This window comes from Bombus vancouverensis, chromosome 18 (assembly GCF_051014615.1).
Source record: "Bombus vancouverensis nearcticus chromosome 18, iyBomVanc1_principal, whole genome shotgun sequence".
In the NCBI taxonomy this organism is placed as follows: Eukaryota; Metazoa; Arthropoda; class Insecta; order Hymenoptera; family Apidae; genus Bombus; species Bombus vancouverensis.
In genome coordinates, this window is record NC_134928.1 from 1,480,700 (window position 1) to 1,487,002 (window position 6,303).

The 6,303-nt window shown below is 39.1% G+C and overlaps 1 pseudogene; it reads left to right on the forward strand.

Annotated features, from left to right (window-relative positions):
• Positions 1-211: 211 nt before the first annotated feature.
• On the forward strand, positions 212-294 carry LOC117160431 (U6atac minor spliceosomal RNA; annotated as a pseudogene).
• Positions 295-6,303: the final 6,009 nt, after the last annotated feature.

A 6,303-nucleotide genomic window follows, 5' to 3' on the forward strand; every position in this document is an offset into this window, starting at 1 on the left:
GTGTTCTGGGTGTATTTTCTGGGAGTACTTGGTTTTTAAACGTGCTTGGTGTTAAGCACACAGGGGCCCGACGATAAAAACTCGCACTGGTACACTGTCCCGTTCGTGGAGGTTTTAGCCGGTAAGAATCCGGCACTACCTTCTGCCCGTCCCCACAGGGTTGTAAGGTGTCTATGAAGATTTCCTCCACGTAAAAAAAAAAAAAATTTTTTTGTAGTATGAAAGGAGAGACGTTTAACATTCCCGTAGACAAGGGGGAACACATATAAATGGTATCACTGGCGAATAATCTTTATCAATAATCGACATGAAAGTAGGTGTTACGCCACGATGCTTACCACAGGCTGTATTTTCTAACCGTCGCTCGCGGTCCTACAGTGTCGCAGGCTGACCGTCTCATCTGCCCGCCGGATCATATACAATGTATCGACGGGCGCATAGTTGTCGCCAAGCAGCGAGCCCTAGAAACGTCGATTTTTGTCCGTAACGTTTTCGACACAAGAAGAACCATACGTGATCATAGGCGCGAGCGGTGGCGTGAAGCGAGCATAATGGGGGGTCGTCTTCCAAACAAGACAAAGAAATGATCGAAAGGCAATCAATCCCTTCTGACGAGCCAAGCATTAGACATCGAGAGCTCTGACGAGCAAAATCAAAATCATATAGTTTAACGAATTCATTGAGAGATATCGTAAGGTCGAGTCAACTTTGTGTAATTTATTCATCATATTATTGTCAAATATATTATTTTATGTTCACCTGTCAATACAGTGTTACTTCATTGAACCACCTCTGTTATCTTAATCGAAACAGGGGAACGACTATTTTGCGGCGTCGAATAACAGAATCGTAGCGAGAATTTACGCCTCTCGCTGACGCGTTTTCCTAGCGGTCGCGTCTCTCCGCGAAAGGTCGTAACAGTATAAAAAAGAACATAGTCGGACTACATGCCGTTGAATAGGGATGGGGGGGGCAGAATTATAAAAAAACCAGGAAAAGCTAGAAGAAGAGAAGGAGAAAAGGGAATGAACAAGCGAAAGTGTGGAAAAATACCTGGAGGAATGTAAAGACTGGACCTGCAGTCCAAGGGAAGAACAGTAGAGGAAACGTGGACTGAAATCAAAAAGAAGATAAACGAAGCAATGCCAAAGAAGAAAGTGAAGATGAGGAAATGGGGTATGGGAGAGAAAGCGTGGTACAACAAGGAGTGAAAAGAAAGGAAAAGAGTGATGAGAAGGGAGATGACAAAGTTTATGAAAGGAAAATGCAGCAGAGAAGCGCTCATAGAGGGAAAAAAGAAAAGGAAAGAGAAGAAGCAAAAGAAAGCAACGGGGGAAAACTGGTTAGAAAATGAGGTACGAAAGTATGCACCGAAGGAAGTGGGGGTGGCATTATGGGAGTTAAGGGGGGGCTAAGGTTAATTCGTACAAAAAAGGCATGTTTCTGTGAATTTTTTGTGACGACACAGTTAGAATCTCTTTATTAAAACCAATAATACACTAAAGTATGACATTCGAAGTATATTGTATAAAATTTTCACGGACGTGTCTCGGAAAAAAGTAGAATTGCGGTGCCTCTCGTAACTTGGTGCTGTATCATCTGAAATCAAAAAATTAAAGTTCATTTGTTAGGAAGCAGTTTTCTCCAGGTAACGCTGGGAGGATTTTTCGAAATTTCAATTTTTCACTTTTTTGGAACACTTTGAAGGGAAAAATGCGATTTTTTGCGAAAAGATCGGATAATTTGTTATTGTAAAATAAAAATAATTAACAAATTGGAAAAAACTCTCCAGCGTTACCTCGTAAATTATGTACAGAAATAGTGTTCAAAGGGGCACCGGGATCTGGGGGGTAAGATTAGGTATTATATAGAGAGCGAAACATCTGCCAGGTATCAATAGCACGTTCGGGTCGGGTAGGTATTAAAATCCGACATGTATGAAAATACTCGTAACTTTGTCAATTTTGCTCCAATCGACTTGAAATTTTGATACAATATTCTTAAGATATTATGCATTCAATTAAAAAAATACAAAAAAATTTTAATACCTTACCCCCCCCCTTAAGGAGAATATGGAAATAGGGAGGGGATACCAGAAGATTGGAAAAAAGGAGTAATACGTCGGATATGTAAGAAGGGGGACAAGAGAGTAGCGAAGAGCTACAGAGGAGTAACGCTAATGGATACAGCATACAAGATCTATGCAGAGATACTGGACGAACGACTGAAGGCAGAGATTGAAAGAAAACTGGAAGATTCGGATTCAGAAAAGGAAGAGGAGTGACCGATGCGGTTTTTGTGATAAACCACGTCATATACAAGCAGCTAGGTAAAGAAAGAGGGAAATTACATGCCTGTTTTGCGGACTTAAGAGCGGCGTTCAACAGACTAAACAGAGAGAAACTGGAGGAGAAAATGAGGAAAATGGGGATTAGCGAAGAACTAACCCGAAGGATTAAAGCGATATACGAAGAAACAAGGAATGTAGTGAGAGTCAAGAACCGCGACACAAGGGAATTTTGGACTGCGAGGGGAGTCAAACAAGACTAGAAGAAGAACTAAGGCAAGGACAAGCTGGGGGCATAGTGGTAGGAGAAAGAAAGGTATGGTCACTAACATATTCAGACGATATTGTGTCGATGGCAGATAGAGAAGAGGAGCTAAAAGATATGCTAAAGAGATTCAAACAATTTTTAAAGAAAGCCGAGTTAGAACCGAGCACGGAAAAGACCAAGATAGTAGTTTTCGAAAAAAGAAGGATAAAAGGAGACAAAGAAAATGGAAATGGGGAGAGCAAGAATTAGAAGAAGTGGACGAGATAAGATACCTAGTGTACATGCTAGAGAAAAACCGCAGTGATGAGAAACACATGCAAGACAGGAAAAAGAGAGCAACAATAGCAACGAAGAAAACATGGAGCCTGGGAGAAAGATGCAAGCTAATAGAAATCAAAGAAAAAGCATTAAAAAGAACAGCAAGGTATGAAGATAAAGCCCTAGAATGAAAAAGGAACTAAAAAGGAGTAAAGGAGTGTATAAAGGAAAGAGAGAGAAATTGGGGAAATGGCCAAGAAGGGAAAGGAGCAAGAAAGAGAAAGAAGGGACTAGAAGAGGTGAGAAATGGAGGGACGCAGATAGAAGCAAGAGAGGAGCAAGCAAGGATGACAGTAGACCAAATTATAGAAGAAAGAAGAAAGAGAGAAGCAGAAGAGAGGGGGAAAAGGATAAGGGAAACCAAATATAATATACATTACAGAAATATCGCCAAAGAAGAATTATCAAAGTACTTAGAAGGGTGGATGAAGTGGAAGTATAGAAGGCAAGATTCACATGTGGGAACGAGACCAAAGCAGGGGAATACTGGAAAGAAGAGGGAGAAAAAAGATACAGACTATGTAGAAGGAAAGAAGACCTGTGACATGTAATAGAAGAATGTGAAATAACGGGAGGATCAAAGGACATAGGAAAAACACTAAATGAGACTGGAAAAGGTTCAACAGAACTAAAAGCAATAATAGAGAAGAGAAGGGCAAACGACAGGAAGGAAGCACAGCAAGGAGGCTAAAGACCAAAGCTGCAATAGTTATTAGTCATTAGTTATTAATTTGTAGTTTCTAGTATTTAGTTCGTAGAGATAGAATAATTAAGGGAGTGAAATAGAATAGAGCGGTTAAGAGGGGAGGTAGACATATAAGAAGCGAAATAGATATAAGAGATGTAAAACCGAAAGTTCGTCCAAAGCCGAAAGGCACGGACTAAGCAATAATAATAATAAAATAATAATAATTTATATAATAATAATTTAATGTGAATTAAATTTAATGTAAGTTAAATTATTATTATATAAATTATATAAATTACCTTACGGTTGATATCGTACGTGATAAGGATCGCGAAAGAGTATCTAATTTGGTATAGTCTTTACCACAAAAAGTATTTCAACCTGAAAAAGTTGTGTAATTCATTTTCGTTGATCCGAGGTCTTATTCAAAAGATGTTATTTCTTAAAACTGTTGCCTATTATTTAGTAACAATTGTGTCACTATTACTGCAAACTTTTCAATGTTACATAACATAATGCAAAAAGAAGCGGAAAGAAACAATGAGTAATTTACTTATATATTATTTATACAGAATCTGTATAAATCTCTAAACATTTATACAACTTTATTTTTTACACTAATGCTATTATATTCATCGAATTGATTGGTATCTCAAACTTTTTATTTATTTTTGCAATATATTTTTTGTAAAATTATGAAGTACATTTATTAGGACAGGAGCACAATTACATATACTTATTTTCATTAGATTGGTTTAAGTCAAATTAGTTACACATGGTATATGTGGATATGCATATTAAAGGTTGGCTGTTCTATTAGCCGTTCAGAAGTCACAGTAATCAATTTCGCAAATTAAGTGACGATGTTGCAAACACTGTTTTTTAATTTACATTAGAATCTATTATCATTTATGTCATCTTTCTGCAATACATGAATTTTTGTTGGAATACAACTGTAATATCGTAGAATAGCTTTGATTGGAGATCGGCTGAAATTAGAAAACACCGTGTACGCCGTCTTTTTGTGGTTTGTTTACATCCAAGAGCGCCTAGTAACAGTGACGCGAGAAAAGATAAGCAGCGTCAAAACAGAAGTACGGTTTCATATTTCAAGGAGTGGCAATCGAGAGGCCAGAGTATGTGAGCCGAAAAGTGTGTGCGTGTGTGTGTGAGAGAGAGGACGAGAGCAAGAGCGAGCACGACCGAGCAGGAGTGCATTGGCGAGGGTCAGAGTTGATCGAGACGTCGAAGCATAGAGTCGTTAGAATTGAGTTGCGAGTGTTGTCGAGTGTAGAGTTGCTAGTGAGTGAGAGAGAGAGAGAGAGAGAGTTACCAAATACTTGTCAAGTTATTTGTTGTAAATACGAGCGTTGCATTTAGTTTTCCTGTTAATCAAACATCGTTTCTCTGTCTAACTAATATCTGTATTTTCAATCCATTATTAATAAATTATAATTAATCGGACAAAATTACACCTTTAATATATTCCGATATTACACAACGATATTAATCGCATACAGATAAAGTGATTGATCGAACGGATTCTTCCCTCCGCTGCCCAGCGACATCCCCACTACCGAGCGTTCGTGAGATTTTTTTTTTTTTATTTATTTGTTGAAATTACAATCAATTCTCGCGTTGAGAATTTTCAGTAATTTTTCTGGCGTGGCGCAGTGACATGGCTGATTATTTACAATAAGTTAATACTTATTATAGATAGGTATAATTTATAAGTATTATAAGTAAGTGCAAATGCTTAATTTGGATAATTAAAAGAATCTAACGTTTAGGTCTAGCGGGTAGTGCCTCTTCAGCCTGCGAATCTGGTCCGTCGTATCGAGTAGTCCAGTGATTAGGGGGTTTCGGTGTTTGTTGATTCTTTTGTTATATCTGTCGCTATATTTTGCTATTTCCTCTTTGACGGTGGGTATCTTGAGGTCGCGGTGTATTGTTTCATTGGTTACATACCAAGGTGCGTCAATTAGGGATCTTAGCGTTTTCGATTGAAAGCGTTGGAGTATTTCAATGTTGGAGTTACTTGCTGTTCCCCATAGTTGGATTCCGTAGGTCCAGACAGGTTTTATTGCGGTCTTGTAGAGGGTAATTTTATTCTGTATGTTTAGTTTGGAGCGTCGGCCCGTGAGCCAATAGAGTTTTTTTAGTTTGTTCTTTAGTTGCTTCGTTTTATCTGAGATGTGTGTCTTCCACGTTAGTCTCCTGTCCAGGGTCATGCCCAGGTATCGGACTGTGTCCCTGCTAGGGATTGTTGCATTGTTGATGGTGACCTGGGGGCAGGTTTGTTTTCGGAGCGTGAAGGTTACATGTGAGGATTTCTTTTCGTTGACTTTGAAGCCCCATTTGTGAAACCACTTTTCCATGGAGTCGAGACTTCGCTGGAGAGTGGATGAGGCTATTACCGAGTCTGCGTGGGTAGCTAATAGCGCTGTGTCGTCTGCAAATGTCGCTATTGTTATATCGTTTGATATAGGTAGGTCGGCAGTGTAGATGGAGTACAGTAGGGGTCCGAGGACACTACCTTGGGGTATGCCGGCTTCTATTGGGAATGTTGCGGAAGTGGCGTCTAGGCATTTAACCATGAATTGTCTGTTGGTTAGGTAAGATTTTAGGATGGAGTAGTAGGGGTGAGGTAGGATCTTTTTAATCTTGTATAGTAGCCCTTCATGCCATACTTCGTCGAATGCCTGTTGGATGTCTAGGAAAACCGCTGAGCAATATTTTTTC